Below are 19,545 nucleotides of genomic sequence, written 5' to 3'. Positions count from 1 at the left end.
GCATGCTTGATTCAATACATTTTAATTAGCACTGGGAAACAAGTATACAGTATAGTGCATTGGTAGATGATAATGTACAAGTGCATTTTTATGTGATGAAGAGAATGTTCTGCTTTATTCTGAGATCTATTCCATAGGGCAGTTGGTATGAACTTGGTTTAAAATGGCTGTAAAAGCCCTGGAGGCTCCGTTCTCCTCAAACCAGTGGAGTTGGTGATGGGGAATAGAACCTGATAGGTCAGGAAAATAGCAGGAATCACTTGTCTGTCTTAGCAAGGAGACAAGTTGCTGAGATTTACATGTAAGGATGAGAAACTCCTTTCAAAACTTTTCTTTACAACGCTGCAGTTTGGGAAATACATAACAATGAAAGCATGTTTACTTTGTGTGGAATTCATGTCATGATGAGGATAATAAGACCCTCCAAGGCAATAATTGCTTCACTGTAGGGTGCTTCTGCATCTCAAATTGCTCAGCATCTGGGTTTTAAATCATTTGTGTTCCTGGTGGGTAAAGCTGCCAGGCAGACAAGTAGCATTTTTAAACTTACACAGCACGACCATGGCATGTGTGCATTTAAGGCTGAGCTTATTATCATCAGGAACTGTTACTTACACCATAGAGACAGACACCAAATAGATTCTGTATGATACAATATTAATAAATTCTTTTCATTCACAAGGAAACCAGCTTATGTTAGAGATGTGGTTTGGGTATTTCAGCAGACTGTCCAGCAGGAAGGCTTTGTCTGCTGAGCTCAGGAAATGTGCAGTAAATTCCACAACTTATCTGTGCTGTGCTGACTGCCACCAAATGCCATGCTGAAGATCATGTTATGAGCAGGAGGAGGCTTTGCTGTATTCCTGGAGAATTATGATATTAACATGTAAAGTAGACCTCAGCTTGGCCATTCTGCCTGCAGGAACCACTGGAACCGAACCTGTGCTTCATTTTTACTGGGGGAGGATTGGACTGGTGACAAATATTCTGCCTCTGATGTGTCCTTCTCCACTGCAGCTTCTAAATGATTTCATGCAGAGCATTCTTCCAGTCCTAACCTGAGTATGTTATGGGGCATATGGGGATCAGTTGTTGTGGTGCTGATTTTTGAAAATCCTGATTCTAAAAGAGCACCCTGAGGTGGCTGTTTGGTGGTGGCTGGAAGTCCAACTTGAAACAGCTGATCTGCACCTTAACTATCTGAGTTACTGAGGTGTGGGCAGCAGTGAGACTTGCTCTGTCCATGCTCTGTCCATCTCAAGTTATGGCTTAACACCTTGTGTTCATGTGTTGATATCCCCAGCTCCCAGTGTTGGTGTTTTGGGAAGGTTTTCAAGTCCTGCTCCTGCCTACATCCATCACGTCCCTGGGACAGGCCAGCCTCGTGTGCTGCTGTCTGTGCAGGCTGTGGGTCTCAAATGCAATGCCAATCTACCTCTCCTGAAGCTGTGGCTCTGGAGAGACCCTGGCAAAGCTGTGATGTGCCTGACATTTCTTTTTGGCTCCAGTGGCAGCTGCTTTGAGGTTGTTTTGGGGTGGAGGTGTTTTTTGGGGGGAGGGGTTTTTGGGTTTTGTTTGTTTGCTTTTTCTTCTTCTTTTTTCTTTTCTCCCACCCCCAGGTTATTTTAACCTTGGATCAATTCCCTGATCTGATTCACTTCACAGTCACACAAATAGTTGTGCTGGCACAACAGAGGGAGAAGCAAGAATTAGCAGAAGGAGCAGTGGCTGCACACAGCAGCTCTTGTACAGGGAAAAGACCACATTAAAGTCCTCTCTACTGTGTCCATTTGAAGTGCCTTCATTTAGTGTCTGTTGCAGGAGCTTTTTTTTTGTTGTAGATTTTCCTCTCTTTGTTGCTACACAGGTTTTTTTTCCCCAGTACAAGAAGTTGTTTCAACTCTGCCAGTACCTATCTGCCACCTCGTTAGTTGTCTGCTGACTACTGAAGCTCTTAGGCAAGAAGCAAAAATCTCTGTAGACTTCTAAGCCACGTTAGCAGGCAACTGGAAATTAGCACGAAGATAAACATTACCTGATCTTCAAAAGACAAAAAGAGTAATCATTTTCTTGTTAACCACACAATTCTGGCTCGAAAGCTTCTGGCAGTCACACATGCAGAGTGATTAGGGATACCCACTCCATGAGGGGATTTTCCCCTCTCCACTCAGGAAAGGAGGTTTGCCAAGCCAGCCTCTGCCAGTGCTTGGTGCTTTCATGCTTATCTGCTTTCTACAAGGTGGTGTGAATTGCTTGATAATCTTGAAGGTGTTTATGATTGTGGTCTGTGGTTTGGTTCTTTGTTCACAGGCTTCTTTTTTTCCCCCCCTTTTTTCATGAAGGGAGATTGAATCACTTGGAAGGTGATTCTGCTTTCTAATGTCAGGCTTCTCCATGTCAGTATTCAGTCATGGCATAAACTTCTCAGTGTACCTGTAATCATCGTTTTTTAATTCTCATACTCAGTTTTGGGAAAGGAGAGAATTAGTCATAAGAAATGAAAATTTTTTACTTTTATGTTTGCTTGATTTCAGAAAAAGGTTCACGGTTGGGTCCTGACTTTTCTTGAGCCAGTAGCACCTTCAATCATCTCTTATAACGCTACAAAGTGAACACAGTAATCTGCCTTTCTTCTTCTTTCATTTGAGAGTGATACAATGAAGTGGAAGATGTACATGCACCTGAACTTATGACAAAATGGTCTAGTAGAACACAGATCTGCTGAAAACTTCAGCATTCCTATTGTTTTTTGTTGCCTTCTGCTTTGACAATATTTGGATTCTGGACAGGATGGGGGTTGCTTGGTAGCTGTGAGATAAAAAAATTAATAATTGTGCTAATGCTAATAATAATGGTATAATTTTAATGAAAAGAAGAGAGAGAAATAACACCTGACATTTGCTCACCTCTCCCTGACCAATACCCAGCCAGTCCTGAGCAGCTGTCGATGGCTTCTGGCCAAGTGCCCCTTGCTTATACACAGATTTTGTGTGGTTTGGAATATCCCTTTGGCCAGTCCCAGTCAGCTGGCCTGGCCATGCTCCCTAAATCCCTCTTGTCCCCCTGCTCACTGTCAGAGCATGGGAAACTGGAAAGTCCAGGACTTGGGGTAAGCATGGCTCAGCAATAACTCCAACATCAGTGCATTATCAGCATCATCCTCACCCCAAACTCCAAACACTGCCTGTACCAGCTGCTAAGAAGAGAATTTACTTTATTCCAGCCCAAACCAGGGCACATCTGAACTGTGCTTAGAACTGTAATTGAATTGGGCTCTTAGAAATAGCTGCAAGGGTGAGGAAAGTGTTCAGAACCTTGCTCTGTGCCAGCCTAGAGCAGAGAAGCTTTTGTTTGTTTCTGGAGCATGGAGATGCCTTTCTGTTACTTCATGTCCATTAATGTGTTCACCAGGAAACCTGAAATCAGAGCTGTAGGAAGTATTTTACTTACCCTTTGGCACAAAATGATAACTTTGAGCAAAGGGGACTTTCATTCAGCCAGATGCAGGAGATTACAGACGTGTACCTGAAGGCAGAGGAGATTGAGTTCTGAAAGGTAAATACCACACAAAAGAGTGCTACAGTCTCCACCAGTTTAGGAAAGTGTCTAGAGACTTTATTCTGCTTTTACCCATATAGGTCTAAGGAAATTAATCAATAAGCAAGGACACAGGGTGAAAACATATGGTCTTTGATATTTAATAAATGGATTAACAGAGTCCACCGCTTAATATTCAGCCTCTGCCTTAGGAGTATAAATTAATAAGCATTAGGTTCTCTTTAATGAGGAATTTTCCCTTTTAAAACCTGAATGAATTATCAAAAAGAGCTCTGGCAGAATTTCAAAGACATTTTCTGACCTTCTAGTATTCTGGCCTGCATGAATTTTTAACAAGATGCTATATATCTGGAAGGCCTATTAGAATTTGTCTGCAGGAAATCTATCTGCCCTGCAGCCCCTCACCCTCTTTTTTTCTTTTCTTCTTTCTTTCATTCCTTTTTTTTTTTTTGGATAATCAGACAACTAAAGCAGAAAAAGGAAATATATCTGTAATAGCAAGGGAATGTTTAATTTATGGAAATAAAGTTATAAAAAAAGAGCCCTTATTCAAGTTAATAAAATTCCATGCATGGTTTTTAAATATTAATCATGGCTGGCAAAAATCCTTTATTTATTGTGCAACTTTCATTTATATTCGTTTTTGTATAGTATCAACAATGTAAAGTGTTCCAAGATCTGTTTGAAAATGCATATTTTAAAGTGCATAACATGCATAACTTGCAATTGAATGCACATGGCTATGCTTTTTTTGCTGGTTTCTATCCCAGAAAACCTTTAAGAACTCTTCCTGGCATCTGAGACCGTTCAGAAAATAAATATAACAGACCAAAGCAGATGTTTTAAGTATTTGTAGATTGATTTTCAGCACAATGAAGAAAGTTTATTGTCATTACTTGCTTAATTTTTTTTATTTTTTAAAGGTTTGCTCTGTGACATTTTGAAAAGGCAGAACATTGTGTTTCATGAAAGGTTTTAGTTATCTATGCAAATTTTTACTGATGATGTTTTGAATTCTAAATGCCACTTCAGAGAAAAAAACTGTATCTGTTAATATAAATGGAACTGTTTCACTTTTTGGCATCGCAGCATCAGCTGGTCCCACAGGCAGGGCAGGCTGTGGGTGGGGTATTGCTCTGAATTCCTGGAGCAGATTCCATGCAGCCACTTCTGCTCAGTGCCATGAATTAGACCCTTCCTCCTGGAGCTACCTGGGGGCTTCACCTTGCCCACCTGGGAGCTGCAGGATGGAAAACACCTGGGAGCAGCCCTTGCTCCCAGACATGGGTGATGTGCCCCGTGATCCCCACGTGGATCAGTGCCTGTGTGAACCAGGCCAGAAACAGCCATTAGGTTTTAGTAAACAGATTATTAGAAAGTGGTTCCCTTTATCTTGTTAAGAATGGCAGGAACCACTAATAGGATTTCCATGCCGCTATTTCTTTTATTCCACTAGTTTCAGGGGAAAGTTCCAGTCTGAGTTAATCCTTTTGTGCAAAATACCTCCCCTGGATAAACCCACAGGAACTATTGCAGTTGGTGGAATTGTGCATCAGTTGGACCTGAGCCACTGACTGAGCATAAAACTGGGAAATTCAGAGCCTGGTTCACACATTCAAATGCTAACTGGTCCCTTGGGTCTGGAGTTCACTGACATTCCCTGCCCTGGCTCTTGATTAGGACCACACAAGAGCAGAAAATGATGCTGAAACACATGGCTTAATAGGAGCTGGTTAATTATTTGCTCATATTGCTTTGTCAGGACAGCTTAGCCCTGGAACAACTCCACTGTGGCTGATTTTCAATAAGGCAGCATTGAGCTGACACAGAAATTTTTTTTTCTTTGATAGGACAAGGAGTAATGGTTTAAATTCAAGGTGGGTCCATTTAGGTTAAAGATAAGAAAGATTTTTACAGTGAGGGTGGTGAAGCAATATCACAGGTTTCCCAAAGAGATGGTAGATGCCCCATTCCTGGGAATGTTCAAGGTCGGGTTGGACAGGGCTCTGAGAAGTCCCTACTCCTTGAAGGGGTTTGGATTAGACAGCCTCTGAATGGTCCCTTCCAGCTTGAGCTATTCTGTTATTCCAGAATTTCTTTGCAGGGCGAGAAAGTTTTAAGGATGTGTTGATTTAATAAGGCCTGCAAGAGCTTGTGGCAGTACTTTTCTGCCCACGTCAGACATTTGCAAGGACACAAGCAAAGCTGGGTGTATCAGTGTTACCAGAGGGCAGCCAGGGACTGTATCCCTGTTGTACCTTTCACCTTGTTGCCATTGGTTCTGCCTCTTTTTCATGTCCAATTCTGCACATGCAACAGGCAGCCTTTCTGAGCTCATTGCCCACAGGCAGGCAGCCTGACAGGTCCCTCCCAATTCCCTGTGGAGGGATGACAGGGGAGTGGGATGTCACTGTCTTCAAAATGTTTTCCACTAGAGCGACAGGCGATTCCTGGCATGCAAAAGTGACTCTCGTGGGGGACATTTATGGTTTGTTTTTGTTTTTTTTTTTTTGTTGGGAACTCATGGGTGCAATAAGAAAAAGACAATTGGACTGACAGGTGAGAGCTGCACAGTAACAGGGTAGGGAAACCAGAGAGGATAAGAAAAAAGTCTCAGGCAGATGGGTGGCAGAAGCCCCAAGGGTGAGTAACAATGCAAAGGGAAGATCCCTGTCTTAGACTTCTTTAGCTAAACCTGTGGTTGTGTTTTTTAAAGATGTATCACTTGCTGTTTCTTTGCTAAGAAGAAAAATAAGAAATAAGTTGGAGATCTTATAAGAAAATAAGAAGTGCTTTGGCACAGGCTCCACATTCAATATCTAAAGGGTCCATCAAGTTGAATAATGCTTGTACTCCAGTGTTTGTTGTGCAGGGCTGTTGTACAGCCTAACACTGCCCAGAGAGACTGGCAGCAAACCTTTGCAGAACTCATGCCAGAGCTGGGATATGCTGTGGTCTGGAGGGGTCCTGTGTTCAGTGCAGAGAAACAAGGGAACAGAGTTTGTTTGGACACCAGACTCCCCAAAACACCCCACCTTGGAGTGATGTTGTGCAATCAACATGATCAGTTCTAGTAATAAAGGTTCCCACAGGTCACCTTTTTTGACCTCTTTATTTCATTTTCAAATGTCCTCATGCTGCAGAGTTACAGCATCAGTGTGCATGAGGAGATGAACATGCTAACAGTAGAACTGAAGGCAGGATCAATCAGTATGTCCTGGTTTCATCCCAGTGAAGTCTGTCAGGGAAAATAATGATGAGATTTTGAAAGACACCTGGAGATGTTAATCACCCAAATGCCATCAACAGTGCTTGAAAATTACTTCTACATGCCTCAATTTAAATAAAGGGATTGTCAATATCTACTCAATTAAGCTGGGTCTCCCTGATGGTGCTATTGACCACAAGGGAAGGGAGTGTGCTATATTGATGATAAATGGTGAAATAATTAACAAACTGTTGTTCTTCAGACAAACTATTATATTTCCCCAGAGAGAAAGAAGTATGGGACTTTTTTTTTTATGGAAGTACTTTCTGAGCATGGTATCAGTGGGTTAGAAATGAGAAAAAGGGATAATTCTGTGAACCATCATGCTTATCTTTAAGGACATTAAAAGAAAAATAAACTGTGCCTTACATCTGCAAGCTGCATAGGACTACATTTTCAAATTAATTTTTTTTCTCAATAAGCCACTGTACTTGCAAGGACTAATTTGCATTTAATGATTTAAATGAACAGGAATCTGCTCAGATGGCAGAGCATACACCAAAAGGAACTGGGGAGTAGAGAGCATTGACATTTGTATACAACATTTCTCAGAGGAAGCCAAGTCTATAGCTGAGCAGACACAAAATTAAAATAATGTTTTCAGGTGGCCAGTGCAGCTGCTGCCCTTGAATTTGCCTCTGCCTTTGCCCTCTCTGCTGATTTCCTAGCATTTCTCTATATGGCACGACTTCTGATTTATGCCATGTAACCGAGAGCCCAAATGGTCCTTCTGAAGCTTAATGTGACTATGTGGTGGCACGTTTGAAAGAGTAAATGAGGCCAGGTGGAACAAAGAAACCTGCTCTGTATCTCTTGTCTCAGCTGCTCTTTCTGCAGGGCAGTGGGAAGGAGCTTTTCCTGAGAGCAACTTGAGAAGTCCAAGGTGGAGCAGCTTGGGCAGCAGCACCCACCAGGAATTAGAGCTTCCTTCAGCGAGACTGAGTGCAAGAGAAGGAGCCAGTGCTGCATGGCAAAGACAGAAGGAGGTTTGTTTTACCATAATTTGACTTTTCAGGAGTCTCAATCTCCTGTGCTGGCAGCTGTCCTCTTGGGGATAAAGGTGAAGCTTCAGCTGCTTCTTTAGGGGGGTCACACAGCAGTGCCCCAGAGCCTCCTGTACACAGCGCAGAAGGGCTCAGTAGGTTTTGTACAATGAAGAGCTCACAAAAGTGCATTCAAACAGCTGTAATTACCAAAAAAGCACTTATAGTGCAAAGACTTACGAAAAAAGTTCATGTAAAACATCCAAGGGAGTACAAGACAGATTTCTGTGTCTAGTTTATTATTATTAGTAATGTTAGTTACAACAGTAGTTATTGTATTTCCTACTTTATTTCTGTGTCCCATCCTAGGCCATAGCATGGCATCTGGAGATGTTTAAGGAAAGATTGGATGTGGCACTTGGTACCATGGTCTGGTTGACAAGGGGATGTTTGGTCATAGTTGGACTCAAAGATCTCAGAGGTCTTTTCCAGCCTCATTGGTTCTATGATCTCTGCTCATTTATTGCTGCCTGGTGTGTTTCTCTGATGGGTTTTGTCTGATTCATCTGTCCATGCAATCCTAAGCATCTGTAATGGATTTACCTTGGTGGAAAAGAGAAAATGCCTATTTAAATGTTCACTGAGAAATAATATTTGGGGGAAGGGTTAATTTTGTCTGTTAGGATGACTCTTATATCATCTGAAGATGCAATGCACTTTATAGATTTAAAATTAACGATGTATTATATGAATGCTACAGGAAATTAGGTATACCTGAAGGGAGTTGGCTGCCCTGTATAAATAAGGTTGCATTAACTATGCATGAAAAACCAAAACAAATTAGCAATAATTGGATATCTGTGTTCTTTGTGCATGTAGTAAGAAGAAACAGCAATTTTGTGGTAGGAGAGAGACTGGGAATTAAAACTTACTTCTCATTTTGACTCAGTATGTGTTAACTGGGAATCCATTGAATGTCCCTCAGACAGTGCAAGTCACAATCCTCCCTGCATTTTTCAACCTCTCCATCTGCAGGATAATTGAGTACTATGATTTTTTGGGGTTTTTTTCCTCTCTCCACAAATAATGATTTGAATTTCAAAAGGTTTTGCTTTGAAACTGCTATCACCCTCTTTGTTTTTGCTTTTTTGCATATGTTCCATGATTTTGCTGGCAGGGAAATTCATAAGCAGCAAGTTTTAACTAATTAGAGAATATTAATAGAGGATAAATTTCAAATTCATATATATGGCATTTCACACTATCTATTCTAAGTCATATGCTCTCCTCTCATGAACTAATAATGTACTGTGTAATTTATGAGGTATGTCAAATGGGCTACTTCACAGATTTTAAATATCAGCTCATAAATTGTGAATAATCATATTCACAAATATTATTTCTAGAAATTAATTAAAATTAATAATAGATCTGTATACTAATTGTTGACCTCTGGTGGCAAAGACTCTGTATATGGAAGAGGAAACCATTTTTCTCAATGATTTTCTGCACAATTGCTCTAATAGACAATCTGACTAGAGACTGGAATAGCAAGGCTTAAATTAGGTATTGAATATCAAGCACTGGGCAAGGTAGGAAATGGAATTGTTTGTTATCCACTGTGATGACGAGAATCTCACTTCTATAAATTTAGTTCCAGCAGTCAACTGCATTGAAGAAACACTAAATTTTCCATGGAAACATAACTGCTTCCTGGAGCACAGCAGCACAACAGCTCCATGCTACTTAGACAAACACAGAAATTCACATATAAATAACTGCACATGGTCTCTCGCCTAAGTAAATCAATATATGACTGTGTAAATCCTTGAGATTTTTGAAAATTCTGGCCTTGACCAAAAAACCACCCCAAGATTAAAAGTATACTTGTATATGTTTTCCATCTGAAAACTTAGATATAATTTGAAGATTGGTCTTCTATATCAGAAAACAGTTTTCTTCAGGAAATTGGTTTGCTGCTTTACTAAAAGAGTTTAGGCTGCCTTGCCAGGAGGAGCCCTGTTTTTCAGTTTTGTGCAAGGAGTGCCATTTGCATCAAGAGAAACGAAACTATTCCCTTGGCTAAGAATTACCTCTGTGATATGAATCAATGGAGCAGGGTTTATAGCTTTGTTTATATCAAGCACATGATGGGATTGAAAAATAGAACTAGACTCTTCTTGCCAAAGACTTTTTATCATCAAAGAGGTTAAATGTGTGGGTGACAGAAAGCATGTTTGCAGGTTCTTGGAGCCAACTTCAGCCTGTCCATGCTTTGTTTCCCTTATCTCTAAAATGGGAGCAAAATAGATATTGTGCTGTTTCAAAAGAGTGGGAGGAATGGCTCTGAATTTGTGAGTTATGTGCAGATGCTTTGGTGACTGGAGGTTGAAAGTACAAAGTTCTGCAGAGTTGGTTTCTTGCTCCCTTCATGCCCAGGGGAAGGTGTCCAGGCTTGGGTCTGCTTCTCCGTTAATTTCTCTATTTATCTTCCTTTGAGCTATCCGTGGAAGCTTTCCCCCCACTGTCTGTTCATTTTCTGACCCTAAAATATGTCTAGGCAGGTGATTTTTGCACTCTGTGTGGTCTGTAAGCTTCACCTATGCTTGAACATCTTTCCTTATGAATTCTCTTTCATTCAGTGTAAATCCACCCCTGATTGCCCTGGTGTCAGGGGTGGTTTTCCACTGGATTAAGAACCTGTGTGAGTTTCCCTAACAACTTGCAGGGCAGCTTTCAGGAGACAGCAGTGGTTGATATAATCCTCAGAAAGAGGTGGAAAAGGGTGAAAAAGGGTTCCTGTGTGTCTCAGCCCCTGCTCCCCTGCAGCCCCTCTGCAAAATGGTGGCATGGGAAGGTGAAAGCAGCTGAAACATTCCCATGAAACAGAGCCAGATCCTGATCTGAGCAGGAGGATTTTTGCATGCGGAAGTGGGATTGTGAGGAGGAAAAGATGGAATCTGAAGGCACGCCATAGACATTTATAACCTGGATACAGAGATGCAAATAGAGAAAAAATATTAACCTGCACTGCTGTTTTAGTCTCTTTGTGCTGTAAGGAGAATTCATTGCTCCCCTGGAACTGAAAGGAGTTCTCAGCACCCCCAATTGAGTTGAACTGGTCTCTAATAATATTTATTGATCACAGATTTCCTTGATAGTGGCCATTAACATCCTTCAGTAATAGCAAAAAAATCTTTGGTATTTTTCAGAATTAACCAGAGGATGCACCTTGTCTATTATTATGGATATATGGATTGGCTACCCAGCTATTTGGCTTTAGGGTTTTTTTAAGGATTGTATAGGTCAGCTGGTAAATGCACTTTGTTAATTTTAGGAAATGAACATATAGCTCAATATTTTTTCCTTTATTTGGTTGCAAAACAAACGGTGCTTTTTGTTTGTTTCTTTTGTCTTTTGTCTTTCTTTTCCTTTTTTTTTTTTTAACAGAAAAGCCCTGGGGACCCAGTGAACAAATAAATTATATATTTTTTCTAGTACTGCATAGTTTTATTATGTTTATAATTTGTTAGTCATTCTGTTTCTTACCAGAAGTAGCTGTTGTTTCAGGATTACACAAAATCTACTGGGGATAGAGAAATGAGATATTTACAGAAGCAGACATATTTCTTCAGTTTCTTTACTGGATTAAAGAAGAAAAATGGTGGAATGCACAGGAAAATGAAAAGAAATGCTTATTTTTTCGTGAGATAATATGTTAACACTATTCAGTTATGTGTATTTATCTCCAATCTTTACGACTCAAAAGATTTGAGTATAATAAAACTCTGGTGCACCAAAACCAAGAGGTAATAAAAACCCCCATTGTTCTAATTTAATGTATTTGACAAATTACCTCAAAACCAAAAAGTTGCTTCTTTTATTGTTTTTTTCCAATGCAGAAAGAGCCCATAACCTTATCAGATTACAATTCCTTAGCATTGCATACTTTATGATTAAAATAGTCTGTGAATCACTTGGGTTTTTAGGTTCAGAATACAATTCAACCTGATTTCTGTTACACCAGGGCTAAGCAGGGACAAAGGCTTCATTTTTCAAGACTTTCTATCTGAATTCAAATGAGACTTCATCTGGTGTCCTGCCCATTTGTGTGGGTGCACGTAAGTGATTTTACTCTTTGGTGTAGGTTGTTCTGTAATATCTTAATTGGAAAACATCAGTGAAAACATTAGTCCCCTCATTTCTTGTAAGAGTTTATTTACTCCCTAACAAATGATTCCTCAAGGTTAAGTTTAAAGAAATTAACATGGGCAGACTAAGAGAAAAGAAAAAAAAAATTACTGTGAAACCTCCATTATCTGTAAAGAATCTGCATCAAGTTTGTCCTTGTCCTCCATTATTTGTTTGATTAAAAAGAAAAAAAAAACAAACCAACAAACAAAAGAGAAGTTAACTTTTAAAATTGACACTCAAGCTTACAAATTATTTTTAAAATTGTTCCACTAAATTAAAAAAGACTTGGGATAGGAAGGGACACACATGAGGGGTAATCAAAAATCTGCAGAACTTACATGGAACTGTGACAATGACAGCGGTGTAGAAAATGCAGTCACCACTGAAATGGCTGAAATTTGGTGACTGCAGTTTGCACACAGAGAATTGAAAAACAGCTGGCAACATTTCAGTACCCCACATAGGCTTGTGCATTCTGACATGGGTTTGCAACAAACTTTGGCCTATATTAAATCTGACATATCAGATGCCTCAATGACTTAAGAAAACAGGTTTTTAACCTAAATAGAGATGTAAGAGCATCTAAAAATATCCCTATTGAATGAACTGTCAAACTTAAAATCAAGACCAGATGAAGTCAATCAGCAGGTTAACTGTTTAATTAAAAGCTTTCTTTAGTGGTTTCATATGTATCTTGCTAATTTGTCCAGTTTTCATGTTTTTCTCCTGTGCGCTGGCTATTAGGCTGCACAAATTGAAAGACTTTTCTGCCTATGCAGGTCACATGCAGGGTTGTGGTCAAAATACATCTTTTGTCCGGTCCACTCTTTTGGGATGTTCAAAGTAGCTATTCACACCAAGGTAATTGGCAGAACCATGTTTCTGCACAGCCCTTAGATTTGTGCATGGCTTATAAATAACAAGTAGCTGAATGAAAAAAAAATTTCAAAATAACTACTTTGAATCAGGTTGAATAAAGTATCAGTTGCCTAAAATAGACATCTTCCTAGTGTGACCAGGGAAAAAACATAATAATAATGAAAACTTCTGAAAATAGCTCTTATCTGAGCTGTTTAGACATGGGTAGCACTCATGACATTGTTCACAGAGAATTTTGTGTGACTGCAGTCACTTCACATCCTAATATAATAGTCCTTGATCCTCTGTTTCTCCTGAAGTGTGTGACAGTCTACCTTGCAGGGCACTTGCTAGAGAGGAGGAAAGAAAAAGATAAACCAGGCACACCAGTGGATGCTTCCCATCTTTCTGGTGTGGTTGTAGCTGAACCTGTGACTCCAGAAGAAAGAGGATGAGAGGGGCAGTGTAGATGAGGAGTTCTGCAATGTACAATCATTTGACTTCATGTTTTTGTTCCCTGGGGTTGCCAAACCTCTCTTGAAGAGTTAGGTTTGAAGAAAATTGAAAGAACTGTCATTTCTTTGTCCTACCCTGTTGCCTGTTGGATGACTTCTTAGTTTGGTTAAGTTCCTGAAAGCTAAAAGTCACTTAGAGAGACAATTTCTGTCAAGGACATGCTTAATCAGCTGCACTCAGGTAGGAGGTAACAGCATCTCTCTCTTGGGCTTTGTAGTAACTCTTCGTGTAGGTAAGCAACATGGTGCACTGGCTGCTTAAAAGTGTCTCTTGTGTTTGAAGCAAACTCCATGGGCTCTGAGCTGTGTTCAGAGTTACTTTGATAAATGCATATCTTAAATTTTCTCAGCCAGAGAAAAGTTTTTAAAACTGGCAGACCACTTTCCCCAAGCCAGTGAAAGTTTCATGTCATTTGCCTCTCCGATTTCCATTTTTTTCCACATCCAAGGTAAAAGAATAAAGCCTATTATACTTCAAGAAATGTATTTTGATTCCTTTTATGTTGTCTTCTTTAAATATGATGTTCTATGACAGTATTACTGTAAATCTGAGAGTGATTCTCTTCCCTTTGAAGCTCAGACCTATTCTTCATTTTAATGTGTCTACCAGCTTCACGTGGCCCGCTCTGCCAGGTTCCTGTGAAGATGCAGTGCATCTGCTTTTGTGAACTCTGTCATCTTCTTCTCAAATGTAGAGCTGAATACTTCCTGTTCTTGGACTCTTTAGAGTTCAGTTCACAAATTTGTGCTTTTTTCTTTTTTTTTTTTTATTTTGTTTCCTTTTTCATTAAATTTTTTTTTCTATGCTATGGGTGTCTAGAATTCCATAGTCATAACAAGTGTTAGAGAGTAAGTTTCACATGCAAATAATGGCCTTTTCAGTGGTAAGTGGTTCAATTGCCAGTGTAAAAATAGACACTTCCTCATACCTTTGTGCTGTTTATTATTCTATATTAGCATCTGTGAAGTGCTGTTTAATGCTCTTAGTGGTGTGCGTGGCTCAGGAGCACAATGAGCCAGCTCGGGCTGACAGACCTCGCTGTCCTTTCAGCTGAGAAGCCAGGGCTTGGTGCAATATCCCTGAAAGAAGCAATCAGTGGATTTACAGAACAACACAGCACACTGACTTTTACTGCCTGTCCCCAAAACATAATATTAAATTATGTGTTAAAAAGGATATTAGGGGCATGGCTTTGGAAGAATCCAGCTTGTGTCCCGTCCGAATTAGCATATAGATGAGCTGGAGTCTCAGATGAAGCACAACCTAGATGAGTTTTCTAGCACTTTGCTGCTTTGCACATTATCTCTGTCGAAATACAGCTTTGTCAGTACAGCCTTACACACACACACATTTTTGGAGATGTTGCACAGGCAGCAAGGAGAGCAGCAGCAGCCACAAGGGACAGCATTCACCTCTGCTCCCATGCTTCCTGTGCCTTATCAAAACAGACCTGACACACGTGTATGCAGCCCTGCACCATCCAAAATGCTTTCCCAGCAAGACAAATCTGTAGGGCTGAGTTCCTCCTGTTGTCCCCTGGAACAGCATTTAACCATTCCTATCATAGAAACTGTGAAGTGCAAAATTTTGAAAACTTTGGTAGAATTTCAAGTGTCCTCAGTCACACAACTTCTACAAGTTCAGCTAGGACATTATTCTATATACCAGTAACCTAGGGTCTGGGTATGACCTGGAAAATATTGGATAAAAACTCCTTCCAGTTAAACATGAGTGAAACCTAAAGACTTATTTATGAAAACAGTAATTTTGTGTTTGCAGAATAAAAATAAATAGCATGGTTTGGAATTAGGTCTTGCATTACTGACAGAACCTAGAAAAGGGTTTTTTGGGCAAAACAACAATTGTCCTTTGGAGAGCTTAAACCTGAACTGTACCTGGCAAAGCCTGTAAAGAATGACATATGGCCCCTTTTCTTCGTTGCAAGGTGCTGCCAGCCTTGATTGTGCATTTTAAGGAGTAAAGGAGAAATGTGCACCTCTCTGTGAATTTTTGACGTAATGCTAACATCAGTGGGCAGTGATGGCTCTTCAGTGCAACTGGCATCAATAGAAAGAGCTCCTCCTCTAATGAAGCATTTGTTCCCCAATTTATTTGGTAGCTGGAGAGAACAGAACATTTTGTACTCCAGTGGGATCATTATTCAATGGAAATTGAAAATAGGAAAGGGCTTTTGCAGAAAGGCCTTCTCTTACCTGGCTGTTGCATGTTCTCTAGCAGGCCAGGTATAAGCAAAAAGTCCTCCCCACATGGAATAGTGAAGCCTGGGTGCTACCCAGAAAAGAGATTTAAGTGAGGAGTAATTATTTTTCTAAGCACTGTTGGCAGGAAGAAAGCTTTATTACTAGCTTCACATCATCACAATAAGAGTTTGAAAAGAATTATTAAGTTATTGATGGCAGTGTAATGAATTATTAATACAAGCAGTTTACAAAAATGAATGTTTACTTATGTTTGAAGTTCTTCTCTTTGAGAACGTGGGTAAATAAAATACCTATGTAGATTCAAGACTAAACCTGAGGGATCTGTTAAGGTATTAGTGCAGACCACTAGGATTGTTTGCAAGAGTCTTACTGAAGTCAGAACTTAGACTGTGTTGGTAGAGGAAAATCTATTTTATTGCAATTACTTTACTTTGTTTACACCAGGGAGGTAAATTTAACTTTGTAGCCATCATTTGCTTCCTTGCAAAATATATTGTCAGGTAAAGAAAGACTAGTGATTTCTGCCTTTCTCTTTTACTTAAAATTTACAAACAAAACAAGGAATGGAAAGAGCCAGGTTGTTTTTTGGGTCTCTTTTTGCATTTAAAAAAATATTTATTTATCACACCTTTCATCAAGGATCTAAAATGAGGCTGAGAACGGATTCATGTCAATGAAGCTGCATTTTGCTACCACATATTTCTCCACAGAGAGTCCAGTTGGCTCAAAAAAATGACTGTGCTTCTTAACAGTTGTAGCAGCATAACATTCAAAATAGAATTAAAATCCTATGACTTTTCTTATATCATACTACAAGGCTTGTAAAGGGCAAAATACCAGGGAGGTTCTCAAGAAAGACTGTTTGAGATTCCTTATTGCTAATCTCTTATTGCTAATTTTGACTGAGCAGGACTTGTCATCTTCCTGGCAGATATTTGAACATCCACCCAAGAAAGGTGGGATATCTGTATGGGAATTACCATTGGAGAGGAGTTACATCAAATTCTCTGAATCACTGAGAATGTTGGTGGAATGAGAATAATGGACATTCCTACCCTGTGAGGTTTTGATTTTTTTTTTTTAATAGTCAGTTCAGTCTGTGATCCTTGAAGGTATTTAAGTGACTAAAAAGTAGTTCAGAGCAATATATTTCACTCACTTGTAAACTTACTTAGATATGGTGAGGGGCAAGTAGAAGCAGACTGAAGGTGAGAAAACAGTATGTATTACCCATACAAATGTGGACAAAGAACAAACCTGTCTTTTATGTCTCTCTAAAAATATAAAATCTTGAAAGGATTTGAGTTATTGCTATTTTCAGCTGTCTTTTTTCTTTTGTTTTTCCAGAAGCACATAGCTGAATTCTGTGTATGTAGAAAATATGTCTCTGATTAGGTAAATGCTCTTAAAAAATATTGGGTGGTGTGAGGACAAAAATAGCAGAAATTAGCAGAAATTTATGAATTTGTTTAAGTGGGTGAGTGAGGTCCTCCTCTGACCAGTGCCTGCTGCACTGACATGTTTTCTCTGAATTCTAATAGAGAGTTTTTGTGCACTTTTCCATATATAGTTTGCCCTGTAGGTATAAGAAGGTGTTTGTTCCACAAGAAACAATAGCAACCAGAAGTGGAAATTACTGCCAGCTCATCAGATGCAATTGAATAATAATGAAAGCTAATGCAAGACAACATTCAAGGTTATTTTTAAATCTTTGTAAAGGTCAATGTATTCAATGGTATTCAATTCCAACTGCTGAAAGAGTTGCTGTGTTTAAATATGATGCCCTTGTTTAGGAAATAAAAGATCCTTACTAGGAAGGGTAAACAGGACAAAGCTCTATCTGTGTCTTCTTATCACATAATTTAGGGAAACAATTTCAGAAGTATTATTTTGATGATGACTTTCAGTCTTCAGAACCTGTGTACTTTTTCCTCCATCTCAAGTTGCAAAGTTCATTAATAGATAAAGAGCAAGGTGCCTCCTTTGTGGACCTTCTCTACTGAAAAAAGCAAAAAACAATCTCATGCCCCTGACTGGTGGAACCTCAGGAAGCTCTGGAGATGTCGTTAGGCAATCATTTGGCCACTGTAAAAATATTACCATGTAAATTTTGTAATGTTTATTGCTTTTTGTAGTCATGACTTCTGCCTTCCTTTTGTTATTGTGCTTGTAGCAGGAGAAAAAGACCCCAGAGCTCAGAACTGGAGAACTAAGGAATAAAAGGAGAGGAAAAACAGAGAAACTAAAACACCACAGTGGTGGTGTTGACTTTAGGCAGCTAAAGGTGTCTGCAACACCCCCTTGATGTTGCTAATTGTTGAAGAATATTAAAATTTTGCTTCACAATGTCACATCAAAAATGCTGCCAGGGAAGTTTAGAGAGAGGAAATGCCAGCATGGAGCCTTGGGTAAATGCAGAGTCCCTTCCCTGTGTGCAGGAGCTCTGAGGCTCTCAGCATCTGTATCAATGGCAGGAACTGTGGGACAGTAAAGAAAATGAGGTATTTTCTGATCATACAGACAAAAACCAGAGAGGCAGAGGAAGGCACAGGAGTATAGATATGGGAATCCATAGACTTTAATTTTAGAAATATTTATCCCCAAGTTAATGATATCTTTTTATTTTTTAATTAATGTAATGCTGGAGCCATGATCCCTAGGATTTATGAGATAGAAAAATTATCCTGGAAATATCAAGCTTTTGACCTATTCAGATGTTCATATTCTCTGTCAATGTATGTTGGAAATTCATACAGAATTTCACGTTGTTTACTTGCAACTCTATTTGTTAAAGGCTGAGAAAAATCATGGCAAAGGTAACTTAAAAATGTTAGACCAGATAATTCACAAATGTTATAAGTTTAACAAAGCTCCTTTTGTATAGGAAAAATGTTTTTACATAAAGATTTAACATGTCTTTATAATGTAACACAAGCAAAGCAATGTAATAGATGATTCCTAGAGACAGCTTTGTATAAATATTTACCAGATCCTTTTTTTCCAATGATAGATAGGTGATGAAATGCTTTTGGATTTGGGGACCTTAAGAGTATCTAAGTAGCTCTATTCATACAAATGCTGCTCTCTAACATTCAAATGAACCATCTGGATAAAGGTTAAGGGCAGAGAGACACAATTCAAGGGCAGGTAACAGCTGGATGGTGATGGCCATATCAGGACTGCCATTTTTTTCCCAGCCCTGTCTGGGGAATTGTTCAGAGTGCAGATTGAAGGAAAAGAGGAGCTAAAGGAAGAGGGTTCAGAAACAATCAGCAGAAACAAAAAGCAGCACAGAGGAGGCTACTCAGGGAAGAGTGTTACTTCAGTGATGTCTGCTAATGTGTGCATTGGACTGTGCTGTGCTTTTCTTTAACTGTGTGGGTGTGGCAAAGAAAACCTTTTTTGTTGTTTTTTAAAATTTATTCCTGACAGCTGTTAGATGAATGTGGAGGTGTGCAGTTTGAGCAGCAATGCACAGACACCAGAGCTGCATTTGCTTTAGGAGATTTAGAGCCATATTAATGGCTGTGTCTGGGAACTGCTGCTGGAAGGGATGCTGAGTGTGCCACCTTCTGCCACGCAGAGCTGAAGTGGAGAAGAGAGTGCTAGAGACTGTTTGAAAGCTGATGTGATTTCATTGGTTTCAACAATATTATTATCACCAATTAACTCAAGTCCAAAGAGAATTTGTACAGCATTTTTTATGTATTCCTCTGCAGGTTTCTTCCCATATCAAGTACAGCATTTTGAAAAAACACCATCATGTCCTTAGAACTTACCAGTAAAGAGAAAATGTTTACAACTTGTCTCTGAACAGCACTGCATGGATGATGGAACGCTTCTGAAAGAATATCTGTGAAGGAAATAAACCCATTAATTGAACAGAATTACTGCTCGCCAAAGCTACATGTTTGAGAGGTCTCTACAGTATTCAAATAACTATTGA

General features: G+C 39.5%; 1 long non-coding RNA gene across 8 annotated transcripts in view; it reads left to right on the top strand.

The window, feature by feature from the left end:
* Positions 1–19,545, top strand: part of LOC135451803 (uncharacterized) — a 101,495-nt gene that overhangs the window by 31,171 nt on the left and 50,779 nt on the right. For 6 of the 8 annotated variants that reach the window (XR_010441441.1, XR_010441442.1, XR_010441439.1 and 3 more), the window contains exon 2: positions 7,664–7,812. The exons of 1 other annotated variant lie outside the window; for it this stretch is intronic. This is a non-coding gene — a long non-coding RNA (uncharacterized LOC135451803). The remainder of the gene's footprint in view (positions 1–7,663; positions 7,813–19,545) is intronic. One more of the 8 variants, XR_010441437.1, reaches the window with a different exon arrangement.

This window comes from Zonotrichia leucophrys, chromosome 9 (assembly GCF_028769735.1).
Source record: "Zonotrichia leucophrys gambelii isolate GWCS_2022_RI chromosome 9, RI_Zleu_2.0, whole genome shotgun sequence".
Lineage (NCBI taxonomy): Eukaryota > Metazoa > Chordata > Aves > Passeriformes > Passerellidae > Zonotrichia > Zonotrichia leucophrys.
Note: the sequence above shows the minus strand (reverse complement) of the source record. Positions and strands in the feature narration are given on the sequence as shown.